The sequence below is a fragment of the Rhinatrema bivittatum genome, chromosome 7, assembly GCF_901001135.1.
Source record: "Rhinatrema bivittatum chromosome 7, aRhiBiv1.1, whole genome shotgun sequence".
In the NCBI taxonomy this organism is placed as follows: Eukaryota; Metazoa; Chordata; class Amphibia; order Gymnophiona; family Rhinatrematidae; genus Rhinatrema; species Rhinatrema bivittatum.
The window spans coordinates 252577121-252593496 of record NC_042621.1 but is presented as its reverse complement, the minus strand read 5'-3'; the positions used below and the strand labels follow the sequence as shown (position 1 = coordinate 252593496).

Sequence of the window (16376 nt, the reverse complement as noted above, 5' to 3'; positions counted from 1 at the left end):
GTGTCTCAGGAAGCGACAGAGGGTAGACCCTCCTGCGAGGGGGCGTAGTCCCAGGCAGCTGTGGCAGAACCTCCGCCTTCTCTTTGGAGAACACTTCCATGAATTCTGCGTATGGAGCTGGAGGTTGAATGGAAGTATTCAGTAAGGCCAGTCTATGAGAAAACGGGGTCTCAAGACAATTAGAGAAACAGAAGGGACTCCATTTGACCACTTGTAGCATGTCCCAATGTGTAACAGGAGAGTGCCTTTGTAGCCACGGTAATCCTAGGACTATCAGGTGCACTGCCTTCTCCAGGACCAAGAAGGATATTCGCTCTGAATGTAGTACCCCAGTCCGTAAGGTGATGGGAGCGGTGGAGACAGAGATACTCCCAGGCAGAACTGTGCCCCAGATAGAGGTGATCCATATGGGTGGATTACGAGGGTGAGTGGGTTGCTGAAGCTGTTGCACCAGATCGGACAGGATAGAGTTCCCTCCTGCCCCGGAGTCAATGAATGCTAGAGTGGAGAACGATCCCCCTGGGTATTCAAGAGTCACAGGGACCGTACATTGAGAAGCAGAATTAACACAGCCTAGGAGTAGCTCCTCAGTTGCACCTAGGCTTTGGTGTTTTCCGGGCGCTTCTTACATTGAGCCAGGAAGTGGCCCTTGTTCCCGCAGTACAAGCATAGCCCCAACACTCGACGTTGACGCCTCTCCTCAGTGGACAGTGGGGTGCTTCTCAGCTGTCGGAAGAAGACGCAGGATGACCTGGATATGACATCATGGGTCTTGAGAAGGCCGGAGCCAAAGATACCGACCTACGTGGAGACTGTCCCTCCTTGGCCCTTTGCTGAAGACGGTGGTCGATTCGCCCAGCCAGGTCAATAACGCTGTTTAGGTCATCGGGGATGTCCCTGGCAGCCAACTCATCCTTAATGTGAGCAGACACCCCCTCCAGGAAGACTCCCCGCAAACAGTCATCACGCCACCCGACCTCCGTGGCGAGGGTGCAAAACTCAATCGCATAATCTGCCAATGATCGAGACCCCTGTCGGAGTTGCAGTAGCTCGGACATGGCCGTAGATAGCCGTGCTGGCTCATCAAACACCTGCTTGAAATTACTAATGAACTGTTGCAGATTACTCAACAGCGGGTTGTTACGCTCCCACATGGGAGAGGCCCAACTTAGTGCTTTTCCATCCAGCAGGGACAGTATGTAAGCGACTTTCACTGAATCAGAGGGGAACTGGCCTGGGAGTAGCGAGAATCTGATGTAGCACTGATTCAAAAACCCTCGACAGGTCTTGGTGTCACCGGAATAGCGCAGTGGAGCCAGTATCTGGGTTGGTGCGGGCACTCCTATGGCAGGTACCTGCGGGAGTGTGGGTGGTACCTTGGGAGGCACCGCATCCAGGTGGTTAGCCAGCAGCTCTACGGTCACAGCCAGTATGTCCAGGCAGTGCTGCTGTTATTGTAAATGTTGAGCCATTCCTGGAATGGCCTGCAGTCCTGAGATGTCCGCCGGGTCCATGGCCTTGCAAACTGTTGTGAACTGTACCACTGGAGAGGTGGACTCTTGGGCCGGCCGTGAAGATGAAGAAATGGCAATGGGTGGACCACTGCTGTGAGGACTGGCTGGGAGGCGGTTCGGGACCAGGCAGGAGCTTCACCCTGGGAAGCCCGTGGACCCCCAGGAGGAGCCTGTAAGGACCCAGGCCACTGGGGCTTAGGAGAGGTCTCCCGGAGCAGACGTAGTCTGTAGAACAGTCCAAGGTCGAGGCAGGCAGCAGAACAGCAGAATGAAGACGTACCGAAGACGAGGCCAGGAAGACAGTCCGAAGATAAGGAACCAGGTACTGAAGCTGAAGAACCGACCCAGAAGCAGGAACTCAGGAACTGAAGCAAGGAAACAGCAACTGAAGCAGGAACAAAGGAACGTGAGGCAACTAGTGACTCCAAGGAGTGAACCCTGTTGCAAGGCAATTTCCCTAATCAGACGCCGGGTTTAAATACCCTGCCGGCGTCTGATGTCATCTAGGGGACTGGCCGGGACTCCGTGCAGCTGTGCCTTTAAAAGGCATCCGCTTGCGCACACGTGCCTAAGGGGGGCAGAGTCAGGATCGGAGCTCGGCGGCATCTCCCTCTTGGAGACGCCGCCGCGGAGAGGCCTGGCAGGCCCGAAAAACACCGGACCCTGTTGCGGGCCTCAGCACGGTTAAAAGGTAAGGACCCGGTCGTGAGTCTAGCGGCTGGGACTGCAACAGGACTAGCAAAAGTACACCCGAAAGAAACAAAATTAAATATTAATTGTCCCAAAAAAAAGCAGAACAAATATGCTGTCTAGACCATAAATGACAGTGAGAGCAACATAGCAAATTATAGAGATGGGCATTAGTTTAAAATGACATAGACAATGTCAAGGATATTGTTCATATCGTTTCTTGTTGTTTTCGAAATGAAAGAAAAAAACCCACAAAATGTCATGTTTTCTGTTTCATTATTTTTAGTATGGACTATTTCCGAATAGTGTGCATTGTTCCAAAATGTGCTCTATTGAGAAAGAGTGTGCATTCTTTCCATAATGTAAAAAATAAAAAAGGGAAAACATTAACAATGTAAACTGACTCCAAAATGACACGAAACAACATTTTTTTAGCCTGGACACTCCTAGTAAATTATACAGGAAGCTGTTTTTAAACTTTATACTAAATATTTTGTATTGGTAAAAAATATAATTGGCCAATATATGAAGCAAAATAGAAAATTTGTGGTAAAATCTTACACAAATTCTTTACCATACAAACAAGAAAAAGTAGTTAAAACTTTTCCCATTTGTTTCTTCTTTGCCTGTGTGTTTCTTTGTGACTATATGGAAAAATGTCTCATTTTCTCTGATTGTTCCAGCATTCTATGAAGAATACTGATACCAAATAAAAATATTTCTTAATATTTATATTGCATTATTGTTTGTTTACATGTGCTAATCAATTATTTACTGTGGTAAAACCTAAGGTAAATCATTTGATCACTGCAGTGTTGAAATTGAACACATTCATGTATTTTAAATATGCAGCTAGTGAGATAATGAGCTCATTAGTTGGATCATCTTATTTAATTTCTCATAGGCCATAAACCAAAATTTTGCACAGCCTACTCGCTATTCAAAAGTTTGATCCTTGGGAAAGGGTGGTGTTGAGTGGCTAGCTTGACAAATGGGCAAAGAAATCAATTTTAACACATGCATAAGTGTGAAAGGATATCTCCAGGAACCTTCCAAACTTAACACGACTTAGTGCATGAACTCCTAAAAATGCAAGTAAAAATAATGAAATGCATTCACTAATCTCAGAAAAGCTGCTGCCATATAAGATATTTAGAAATCTCATCTTTGAATCAAAAAGTGTAGCTTGTGGGTTCTCTTCAGCGGTATCTCTGACCAGCTGTGGTTCTATAGACACACGTACATGCATACACACACAGATGATACCAGTAATCTGTGCTGTTTTACTGCTCTTTCAGATACTGTCACAATATTTTAGATGGTGATATTTTTGGGCTTTTTTTGTCATACAAATGTATGTTAATCACACACCCTCAAATGCTACACAAACACATACACACAACTACACATGCATGCACACACACCCCTACGCATACTCCCACATGCCTCGCCCAAGCACAGACACAGAAACACGCACACACACACAACCCTATTACACACCAAGACAGAATCAAACACTGTCACACAGACATCTGAGATTTATCAGTGTCCATATGTCTGTATATGTGTGTTTAAGTCTCTCTCTGTTTGTAGCATATGTATCTCTGTATGTGTGTGCCTGTATATGTAACCTTTTCTTCCTGGATTGCTTTCTAAAATTTGAATTTACACCAGAATGTTTTATGCAAACACACAAAAGATCCTTCCAAGCTGCTTTCTCCTTCTCTCTCTCAAGTGGCACATGTTGAAAAAATGGAAAAAAAACATACTAAAGTATAGCATGTACTTAATATGTAATATAAGAACCCTGACAGCCCTTCTACAAATCTGTTGGAAAGCTTTGCCAACTTATTAACGTCTCATTTGTTAAAAATGATAACATATCAAGAATCATTTTGGGGGATGCAGTTTGGCCAAATTTTAAACTCCCATGCTGTATTTAGCACTCCTGCGGCTAAGTCAAATTGCAGGATCAGGACACAACATGGGTGGCAACAGGGAGCCCTCTCTGGGACCAGGAAGGGGGATGGGGAGGAAGTAAGGGGTGTTTACAGGTGAGCAGCTACGTGGAGTGGGAGGTAGGAAAGGTAAATGAAAGGAGGGACAGGGGGCTGGGACTAGGGGTGGGGTGGTAATATGCTTTATAAGGGAAAGAAGGGGGTCGGTAAACCCCCCTTTGCTCCTGCAAGCCAGCTCGAGAAGTTCCCCTGCCGCCCTCCCCTTGCAGGATAGGGTCAAACAAGGTGATGCACGGGATTGTTGCAGCTCCAGTGGGGTGACCAGCTTGCAAGGCTAAGCTCCCAGAGAAAGAGGAAGGCAGCAGTTATAGTGGGTTTGACAAATTCCTGCAACTGCTTGTTTATCCCGCTAGCAGTGGAGCATGCACTTGGTGCACTTGGCGCTTTGAGGTCAGATGGGGCAGGATGGTAGTCACCTTAGCACTCAAGTTCCTTGTCTTTTATGGACCATGGATCCTTGAGCCACAGGGATAGGTAACCCAAATCCAGCACACTGGTGTTTACGGCCAGGTAGGGGGGGTGGGTGGGGAGTGAGGGTACACAGGCAGACAGTAGTCTGCGGCAGAGCTATGTCAAAAAGCACTGGTCGCACTGGTCGCACATGGCTCTCTTTTTCTTGCTGGCTCACGTTTTTGACACATTTTAGCTTCACAATATTGGTTGTATTAGTGCTCTTGTGTTAGTTATTATGCATGTTGCTGTAATTTGCTAAACTTACTTTATTCTGGGCTGCAGCCATACCATTCCACATAAAGAAATGATCTCGACCTCAGACTGTGTGTTTTCTTTAATAACTAATGGGCATTTGGAAAGAATTTAAAAGACCAAGAGAAGCCCTCTGCCTGCACATGTTGTAGTAATAGTTTCAGGGTGTGAAACTGGCAGAAGGCTACTTATACGTTAGGACAGGGAGAAAAATCATACAAGATAATGACAGTTTTTCATGCAGTATGTTAAACAGGAAAGGTAGAAGTCTTGGAAATGGAAAACCTTTCCTTCCAACTGAAGAAGGAAATAATCTACAAAGCCAAAGCAGAGGATGTTGAGAGCATGCAAGATACACAAAAATTGCTGCATGCAACTGCGAGTGACTCGGTGACAGAAAACTGTTGCAGTCAGCCCTGAAATACAAGCTCCCAGTGCACTCCCATATCTTCAAAGACAGTAAATTACTCTTAAATGTACTGAGAAGCTAGAGGAGCTCTATCTGTAATGGAATCAAATGTGATTTAAGAGACCTGATCAGAACAGTGCAAAAACAGAGGAAGAACAAAATTAAAAATGCAGGTCCATTATGAGATTTAAAAATAAAAATATTGCATGCTTTCTCCATTTAAACAAATGCCTTCTATATTATTATTTGTTGAAAACTATGATGTCTTCATTCTCTTTTTGGCTTGATTATGGTACAACAAAGTGCCAGTTTGTCAGTACCAACTGATGTAAGGGCATATAGTACCTGATATGACCTTAAGTGTTGAAACAGCACAGTCCGTCAATCCATGCAAAAGGGCTCTAAGTGTTAAGAATTTTGCCCACTTGCAAAATGAATAAAGTTCTTAGTATTTTCAACTTTTATTTCCAAGAGATTTGTTTGTGAGAAAATTAATGAGATTCTAGATCTAGTAAACCCACTCGGTGAGAATCAGAGAATATTAATGAAAATGTATTGCACAATGAAGAAAAGGATATATGCCCTTATGAGAGAAATATCAAGAAGGGTAACCATGCAAAAGCATGGCTTCAGGAATGCTTACCAGTATAGATTTTTAACCTCCTCTCTCCGAAAACAGATGATACATACTCTATCACATCCTGAGTAACTGTACCCACTCCTCCTTTGCTATTTGCTCCTCTGGGTCTTTTAGAGATCAAAATCTGAGCTATTCAACAACTCCCTTTCATATTTCAATATAGGACATATTTAAGAGGATGGGCAAAAATCTGAAAGCATCAGAAACCAGTTAGAGTATTAGAAAAACAAATTCCTTCTGGACTCATAAAACTGCAAGTCAGATGGCCTCTGGAATACCTGTACATAGTAACAAAGTAAATGACAGTGGAAAAAAAGATCAAAATGGCTCATCCATTACACCAGTCGAGATTTGTCCACATTGGGTAAATGTGCATATAAATTCCCACATTAAACCCAACACCAACACACCTGCCCCCTGGTATATAAACTGATCTCTCAACTCTTTTCCTTCCATTGCCCGCCATATCTGTCCCAAGCATGCCCAAAATCATTTCAGGTTTTGTCATGTTCAGCTTTGATTCTCACAAGACCAATATCTAAATCAACATTAAGACCCCTATCCATGTCTTATTAACAAGTTTTGTAATAATCCACACACCCACCAAGTTTACTGCAACTGTTTATCCAAAAATAAATGAAAACAAAAAAGCCATCCTTCTCATGCTCACTGAAGTTTGAGTTTTAATTATGGCCTTTCAATTATGTACTGCTTCCTTGGATTCTTACAACCCAAATGCATGACTGCACATTTTTGCATTGAATCTTCTTAACTGCTAAGAATTAGACTACTCCTTGAATTTTGTTTAGATTAGTTTTCATTCTGTCTACTCCCTCACGGGTGTTCACTCTGTTGCAGATTTTAATACCATCTGCAAAAAGACAAACTTTTCCTCCAAACCCATCCACAGTATCACTCACAAAAATATTGAACAAAGCTGACCCCAAGGTTGATCCCTAAGGCACTACACTAATCAACTTTCTTTCCTCTGAGTGAATTCCATTTACTTCGTTGTCTAACATGCCATCGGTCAGCCACACAGCAGAATGCCGCCAACGGGATATGGCCAACAGTGTGCAGTGCGCCTCCCCCTAGGTGCGTGCACCACAACCTGAGATTTAAAGGGAGTGTGGTGGGAAAGTCCCTGCGGTCCCTAAATATGACATCACCAGCACAGCTCTATTTAAGGGCAGCTCCCCAAAGCAACTCGCCTTAGCAACAGATCCAACTACTTTGTATTAAGCATGTTGCTTCCAGCATTCCTGTCTTCTTTCCAGCCTTGTCTTCAGTCTTCATTCCAGTCGTCTTTAGTCCTCATCCAGCTGTCTTTGTCTGTCTTCATTCCAATCTGTTCTTTCCACATTGCCTGCCTGTTCTTGTTCTTGCCTGCCTACTCTGTCTATCCATCCCTCTTCTCCTCCCTCGGACGAATATCTGGTTTGACCTCAACCAGGACCTCAGATATGACTGATCGCTGTCTGACTCTTACCATTGCCTGGACCTTGGATACATCTGACTGCCACCTGCCTATGACCCAGCTTTGCTATGGACCTTCTCTCCTGCTATCAGCAGAGATCCCACCTAATTCCTGCCATCTCTGACACCCAAAGGCTCAACACAAGGGCAACATGGGCTGGTATAGGTGACTGGTCTCTGCTTCATCTGGGTCTGGCTCTCAATGGTGGGAACCTGCAGGAATCCTCCCTACAGGTAGAGACAATCCTGCATCAACCCAATGGTCCACAGACACAACAAGGACCCTCAAGTTGAATGAATCTTCACCATCTGTGTTCTAATACTGAATCATGCCATTTGATGATCACTAAATATGAGGTGACCATCCACTATGACATCAGAAACACTCTCCCTATTGGTAAGCATCAGGTCTGTTTTGCCCCCTCCCATTTGGATTCCATTACCAGTTGATGGAACAGTTCTCTCTGCAGAGAATCCAGGTTCTCCAAGCTTCTAGATGACACTGCAGTCACGATGTTCCAATCGATATCCAGGTGTTTGAAATCATCTAGCAATAGAAGCTCCCCTTTCAAAGAAATTTTGTACATTTCTTCCTTTAAATCTCTGTTCATTTCTTGTGCTTGAAATGGAGGTTTGTAAATTGCATCAGAATAAATAGATGTTACATTCCCTCATTCCATCCATAGTGCCTCTTCCTTACCACATAAGCCCTTCAGTTCTGTTGCCTTAATATTATTTTTTGATATAGTATACACTTGTAAATGAGTAAGGCACATTGCTGACATGAATGGAAGTAAAGTGCCATTTCTCAAGTTTTTAACCGTTGCCATGATTGTGCACAAATGTTTCACTGCATGCATTCTACATCCTGCATGATCTCTTGGTCTTTAACTGATTCTGGTTTCCTCCATTGATAATTATTATCATTTATTAAATTTGATTGACACTAATCAATCAAAATCATCAATGCAGTTTGCAGTTTGCAAAATGTTACATAAAACAAGTTAAAAATTAAGACAAATATTAATGTTATTTCTTTGAAGTGGCATGCACTTTATTGATGTGGGGATGGCAGGGTTGATGAGTTTAAGGACAGGGTGTTTACTTATGTTTAATTTATTGTGTTTACTCTGGTATATTTGTTGATATGTAATTGTATGTTATAGTATAGATGATGGGAATGTTAGATTGGGAGGACTGTAGAATTTTAGGATGGGAAAGGGATTTAATTTTATTATATGTTGATGTTTTGCATATCTTGTTTTTATATGTTATGAATCATCCTGAACTATCTTTGTAGTGGTAATAGCTAAATGTAATTATAAAGATAAAGATGGCTCCCTCAGTCTGCAAGGCAGCTGTCACAGCAGAGAGAAGGCAGCAGAAGGTGAAGGGTAAATCCCTCACAACAGCTGTTGAAGGGAAACTAGAAGGGATAGCCAGGAATCAGCATCATCCCATGAAAGCTTGGATGTCCCTTGTTGCAATCTTTCCATCTTTTACCCTGGCTCTCTGAGACAGCCACTCCTGGTATAAATGGAACAGATGCAGTGGAAGATGTTAGAGTTGCTTTGGTGAATGAGATGCATGGTGCTGATGTCAATTCCCTGAAATATCTTAGATGACATACAGTGAAGGTCGTTCTTGTCATTACTGTCGTTAGTGTATCCAATGACTACAGCAAACATTCTGAGACTCCAGCATGAACAACTGTCATGTTACCTAGAGCTTCACTTTGGGTTTGAATGCACAGCTTTTCCATATAGCTTTGAAGCCCTCATAGATTGTGGCTCTCTTCAAAATGGTGCCGGTCAGCCAGGATATAAGAGATACCCCTATCATGTGATAGAAGTATCTCTTGTATTGCACTGGTCAATGCCATATTGAAGAGAATGAGCACCAGGCCTGGAGCCTAGGGGGCACTCCATGGCCCCACTAGACCACCAGGTATTCCTGGGGAGGTGGCCTAAGGTGGGACATGAGGGTCAGGGGCTGGAGGAGTATGGATGCTACTGCCAGTACCACAGCTTTGGAATCCCCCGTGGTATTTTTCCCATCCGGGGAAAATACCTTGGATTAGCAAGCCAAATGGGATTTAAAAATCCAGTTGCGGTATGTGGCTGCCATTTAGCTGGCTTTTTATTCAGCTTAAAAGTTAGCTGGCTAAATGAGAGGCTGGAGAAATGTGTTATAGTGTGGGGCCACATGTCCACTTGACTTTGCCAGGAAAATGCTAATATTTAGTGTTATCTGATTTAGTTCTTGAAAGTTGGTTGTCCTAAAGTTAGCCGAATAAACTTATTAGGCTAAAATTAAGATAGCATAGTATATTCAGCAGCACAAATATCTCAGCCAAGTTAACCAGATAAGTTTATCCAGCTCACTTATGGGCTGATACAGTACAGTGCGCTCCAACGGAGCGCATTGTTAACCCTCTATTAGACGTGTGTTTTTGACGCGCTAGCGTTACCCCTTTTTCAGTAAGGGGCCGAAAACGCAGGTCCAACCCCTCGAACCGAATTGCGCCCGCAACATGCAAATGCATGTTGATGGCCCTATTAGGTATTCCCACACGATTCAGAAAACAAAATGTGCAGCCACGCCGCACATTTTGCTTTCAGAAATTAGCGCCTACCCAAAGGTAGGCGCTAATTTCTTTGGGCACCGGGAAAGTGCACAGAAAAGCAGTAAAAACTGCTTTTCTGTGCACCCTCCGACTTAATATCATGGCGCTATTAAGTCGGAGGTCCCGAAAGTTTCCAAAAGTAAAAAAAAAACAAAAACAAAATTTGAAGTTGGCCCGCGGCTGTCGGGTCGAAAACTGGATGCTCAATTTTGCCGGCGTCCGGTTTCCGAGCCCGTAGCTGTCAGGGGGGCTCGAGAACCGACGCCGGCAAAATTGAGCGTCGGCTGTCAAACCCACTGACAGCCGCCGCTCCGGTCCAAAAGGAGGCACTAGGGACGCGCTAGTGTCCCTAGTGATATATGGCAGCGTAACATAAGATTTTGGTTCAGGCCTTTGGCTCACTCAGCTTGTCCCAGAGTCCTTTGCTGCCTGCCTTAACTGAACCTGCTGGTATACAGTGAACCTTTCACTGACCTCAGACTCAAGAATTTGGAAGATATCTGGAAGACCTGTAGGCTCTGCAAAGCCTATAATTAAAGGTCAGGAGGTTATCGATGGCAGATGGCTGAAACTGCATTCTTTTGCTTATCTGGCTCCAAGAGACTCCAACTGAAATCAGAGTTTCTCCCTGCCCCTTGGAGATGAAATGATTGATCTATGGACAGAATAAAGAAGTTCAGAAGAAACAGAGCACATCAAAGCAATGCTAAACAAAGGGACCTTCAGGTGGGAGGAGATTTCTCAGGCTAGAGAAGGTCAGCTTATTACACTGTCATATTGCGTAAGTGATCCTCGTCACAAGTATTTTCTGTATGGTTTTAAACCTATAAAATAACAGCTCTTACAAGATACTGAGAGACACAGGCTGTAGAGCTTTCTCTGTATTGAAGGTCTGATAGTCTGTATCTCCCAAGGATATGCAATATTAAATTTATATTTGCCTCAATTAAATTCCTTGTGGTATCCTTGTGTCCTGTAGCAGAGAAGCGCCATTTGTAGTCAGGTAATATATATACACTAGCGCCTCCTTTTGCCTGTTTTTACCGCTGGGCCTAATTTGAATAGTGAATCGCACGCACAGGAGAGTGGCCTGTGCGAGCGCCGGAAGAGCGGATGTTCACCCGCTCTCCCGCGGACTTTGCTGTATCGGCCCATTAGGAAGCAAGATAGTGGTTAAATATCAGGCCCTATGTCTCTCAGGGGCTGTGAATGTTGCCTCCACTGCATCCCCAGATCCAACTTATTCAGGGAGTGGAAGACCTGAACTGGGAATTAAATGCAGTTCTCGCTGCATGGGAATGCAGAGCACAGCCCTTCCCTCTTGCACCCCCCCCCCCCATCATGTCATACTACCAAGCTTTGTATAATTTAAACAGCTACCAAAACTAGTGAAGTTGTTACCCAAACATCCAGCCTCCTAGCAACTTCTAGACTTACTGGACCGACCAATTCTACCCCTGGTGCAGTGCCATATAATCCAATTATCTCTGGTTTATCCCCCCCCCCAATAGGGATCCTTTGTGCTTATTAAAATAATTTTTAAAGTGTATTTTTTAATGTATTTGTTCAGATTGATTTGTATAGATTGCATTGTTATTTTTGCCTATGTGTGTTTATAATGGAATCAACTGAAATTTATGGATCAGTGGAATATACATTTTTAAAAATAATAAATGACAAAATTGAAGGGCTACTGTCCTCACTCAATACAATCAAACATACACAATATGTGAGGATTAATTATATCTTAACATTTCATCCGTTTGTTTTTCACCTTCAGAAATTGGTATCAGACTGCGTGCTCAATCGCTTAGGCTCTTGCCCTATACAGGGCTACAACCTCTTTCATGATGGCAATGGCACTAGAATAGTAACTTCATTTACCAATTTCACTAATATACTCTTTTTATTATATATGCCAATTTTTAACTTTTTAATCGTTTTAAAATTTTTTTTACTTATCTTGCCAAATTCATGACAACCTCTCCGCACTGTTGTGTGAACTTGTCCCATAAATATCCAAATCAACTGCCTGACAGGCAGTGCTATCAACCAATATATGTGTGTGACTGCTAAAATTCTACCCTCCCTTTTATTATTAAAAATAATAAATAAAATATTCCATGCTAAAGACTCAAAATTTGGCACAAAATTGCAAAGCTGGATCAACAATCGTAGTCCATTTCAAGATCAAGCCTAAAATTGCCAATTGTGCAAAGAGAATGAGTTCCTGAAGGAGACAGAGACAGGATAATCCTAGCAGTTTATATAACTACACATGTGATAGGTATGAATTTATCTCCTTGTCTCATTCACTTATTTTTTTGTGATCCAGGATACGTAGATCCCAAAATGCTCACTATTATCTGAAACCCATAAATAATATTAAGCTTTAGGTGATGATTGAACTTTCATAGCAGTGAGACAGAAGGAAAATAGCCATACTAGGTACTGATATTAAAATAGGAGAATGGAGAGAAAACACGGTCTATGGAGCTCCAAAAGTACACAGCATACTATACCTCTAATCTTCTGTTTTTAAGCCTGCAACGAGTATTCTATTTTAAAGGCAAAGTATTTGTGGCACTGGTTTGATGTTTCTCCCACTTGTCCCTGACTGATTTGTTTGCCTGTATCCGTGTACTGCTTATTTCTTTTTCCCTGTTCCATCAGCGAAGCATCAGTTTATTAGCATAATACCTGCATACCTGCACTTACAGAGTCAAGTTTTGAATTTGCAACCTAGCTTAATAAGGACACCCTACAGTGTAGGTTGAAAATGACAACTATTCTAACCACACCAAAAAATGCTCTGTCTGATCTAGATAACTGAGAAACCCATCCCACCACGGGTCCCAAAATCATTTTGAAGAGTTCCACTAATTGTTTCTTAATAGGAGTAATTTATTTGATTCAGTGTCCATGTAATTTAATTTATGTGGGATGGACTAAACGTCCAGTATGAGTGTGGTTAACTGAGCACAAGAGCTCTCTGTAAACATGGAAGCAACCCACAACTATTGTGCCATACCAATTCCAAAAAAGACATCAGTTTCAGGACCTAATATGGATTGTTTTAGAACAAGTTTCTCTGAGCCATAGGGGTGCAGACATACAGAGGAAATGATGAATGCCAGAGAGCAGTTTTGGATTTTTTTCGCCATATGGACTGAATGAATGCCTAGAATGGTAGTCCTTATTGTGATTTTTTTTTCCTTTGGGTCATTTTTTTTAAGTTTGCTAAAGGTTTTTATTTTAATGTTGCTGATGTCATTTCTGTTTCCTTAAAATACAGCGTCTCTCCTCCATTTTGCAGAGATTTTCAAAGTTGACAGTAGGACTGTTGTAAGAGGACTGTGGCGATGTTTTTCTACTCAAAGGATGTGTGACAACAGGGCTATGAACTAAACTTTAGTGATGTGCATTCGTTTTTCCAGAATTAGGCAATTTCAACAAAATTGCCTAATTTGGTATGGTTCGGGGGAACCAAAAAAACGAAAGAATTTTTTCCGAAATTAACTCCTAACTCCTGTTAGAGTGTGCTAACTCCTGTTAGCGCGCACTAACTTTTCCCCGTTAGTGTGCACTATTGGGAGTTAGTGCGCCCTACTTAGCGCGCACTAACTCCCGATAGTGCGCACTAACACAAAAATCGGGGCCCCCTGAAAAAAAAACCCCGAACCACAGGAAAAACAAAATTTCTCATGGAAGGCCCCGATACGAAGCCCGAGATGATAGGGCTTAATGATGCACATCTCTACTAAACTTCCCCCTGATGCAGGACATGAAACACAACACTATTTTGGGGTTGAGTGGGATTAACATCAAGTATATTTAAGATAAATCCCTTGCTTTTATGAGATCTAACATTTTTGGTGATATTCATTTTGGCTTGAATTTGGAATATTCCTCACATTTGTAAGAATTGCTGCCAATTGAATTTTATTTGCATAATGACTAATTTAAAAAAACATTAAGAGAAAATGTAAAACCATAAACAATATATTAGTGGTCTAAAATATTAACATGGACCCTTAAGGTTGGTTTTCAGCTTATAATTTATATATTAAGGCTGGTCTTCACAGCAGTCCTACATATATATATTTATATTCTGAGAATGTTTCCACATTTGAAATTGGGTTTGAAACTAATGACCCAGGAGTACTGCATTTCTTTGGTCAACTATTCAAACCAACTAGGAAGTGGCCTGATGGAAAAAATAGACTGCCTTGTTTCCTGAGATTTGTGTGCTCTGATTGGAAAAAGTGAAATCACAGAATTTTGCAAAAGAGAGAGAGAGAGATAGAGAAACATGGAGCAAGATGGAGAAAACTGTGGTTATTGAGCCAACTGTTAGGAAAGAGGAGCAGAGGCCATATTCCATTGAGCTAGGCCAGGAGCTGGGAGACAGGAATTGAATCAAGAAAGAAGCAATCTCCCTGTTGTCCAGAAAATGAAGAACATACAGTAAGAAAGGAGAGAGAGGACGGGTTCCTACAATATGGATAAAACAAACCCCTCTCCCTATCTGAGTCTAAACCATGACTATAGCCTGCTTCTGGCAGGAACAAGATAAAGACAGAAACACAGTCTTACACATGGGAAGGAAATAAATACTGTAAGCCCTATGCTGGAATCCAATTTGGATTCATACTTCTGAATTGCTGGGAGTCCAGGATCAATTTATTTTCCCCATACCTCCACCCCTTGCTTAGAGAAACAGAGGTACTTCTCTAGCACATATACATTCATCCTTTGTTCCTAAGTAAAAACCAGAGTCCACATATCATTTGCAACCTGACTCAACTCTGAGAAAAGAGTGCCAACACCCAGAGGAAGTTCTTAAGATCATTTGAATACCTCAAGAGGCTTTTTCTTTGCTTTACCAGATTCAATCTCAGTACATAGCAGCTTGAAATTTCCATTCTAGTGCTACCTCATCCTTCTTTAAGTCATACTAGGACATTCATGTTTTCAGAGTAAAGGACTTAGTATTAACAACATCATACCCAAACGTAATACATTTGCTGGTGTCTTGTTTTGCCTTCTGTACCTTTTGCACTGCGTTTTCAAAGCCATTTATGTTGCATAAAACACACTTTCATGCACATAAACGGCTTTTATACAGTTGCCCAGGGCAATTTTTGATTTCACACATACTTTGTGGTGCACTGGGGATAGGCATTCCAGGGGGGGGGGGTGGAGTTGTTCCAGTTTTTTATTTTCAAAAATATGCATAAATTAACCCACACTAGTTACACCCTGCAAAGAGCAGGCATTGCTTGGTGGGGGTTATTTTGTGAGTGACAAAAGGCCATTACTCAAAACTAATGTGCACCAGTACACGCAGGGTTTACCTGACCCTGCACAGTTATAAAATTACCCTTCCTATATTTTTCATAAGTTGCCTCTAATTTCATGTAGTACTACATACATTATTTACTTGGCCCAAAATTCCAGTGAAAGTAAGTTAACTCTTTTTCTATTGACTTATTGGATAAGCCTACTAGATAAGTAAAAGTTTCCCTTTAAGATTCTGTAGTCAATGAACATTGTTTTTCCTTCAGGATTTCCTATGAGGGTGGGGATTGCTGGAACCTGTGTGTATATGCATTGCAGGAGTGAATTATTCCCTAGCTGCCGTGATTTCTGTGTGTGTGGTAATAAAGAACACAGGGACATTTTATCTTTCTTTCTGATGGTAAAGGCTTGCATTTGATACTCTTTGTACAGGTAATCCCATTCCCTTTCCTTCTCAAGCATTCAGAGGAGGATTACATATTTATACATAAGAGGGGCTAATTTTGTAAAACTGCACATTAGTTATATCAGTTTTCAAAGCAAACTGCATGCATAGCTATGTGCCCGCAATTATAACCGTTATTTGGTGAGTGTAGTTTTGCCGAGAGAATATATGCCCATGCTTCTTAAAATAAAAAAGTATGCAGATAAATCCCAATCCCACTCAGATTCCTCCCCTGGAACACATACGGTGCGTGCAAGCATTTAATTTTACGTGTATATCAGGAAAAAAGCACAATTTTATCCACAGAAGTCTCTTTTGAAAATGACTCTCACTAGACCTATTTTTTAGCTTACTCATGAATAAGATCATTTAAAAACTCTGGGGTAGAGTTTCAAAGGGTTGTGCGCAACCCCCGAAAACCTACCCCTGCCTCCCCCTGCACACGCCGAGCCATTTGATGCTGTGCCTGGGATAGTGGGCCGGCCGTTGGCCGGCGTGCGTAAGTTATCCCTGCCAGGAGGCAGGCATAACTTCTTCAATAAAGGTAAAGTG

At 42.2% G+C, this 16376-nt stretch overlaps 1 protein-coding gene across 1 annotated transcript in view; it reads right to left on the bottom strand.

Moving 5' to 3' along the window:
• The window catches only part of C7H10orf90 (chromosome 7 C10orf90 homolog), a 289452-nt gene that overhangs the window by 41984 nt on the left and 231092 nt on the right, over window positions 1–16376 (bottom strand). The gene's annotated exons all lie outside the window — the stretch shown is intronic.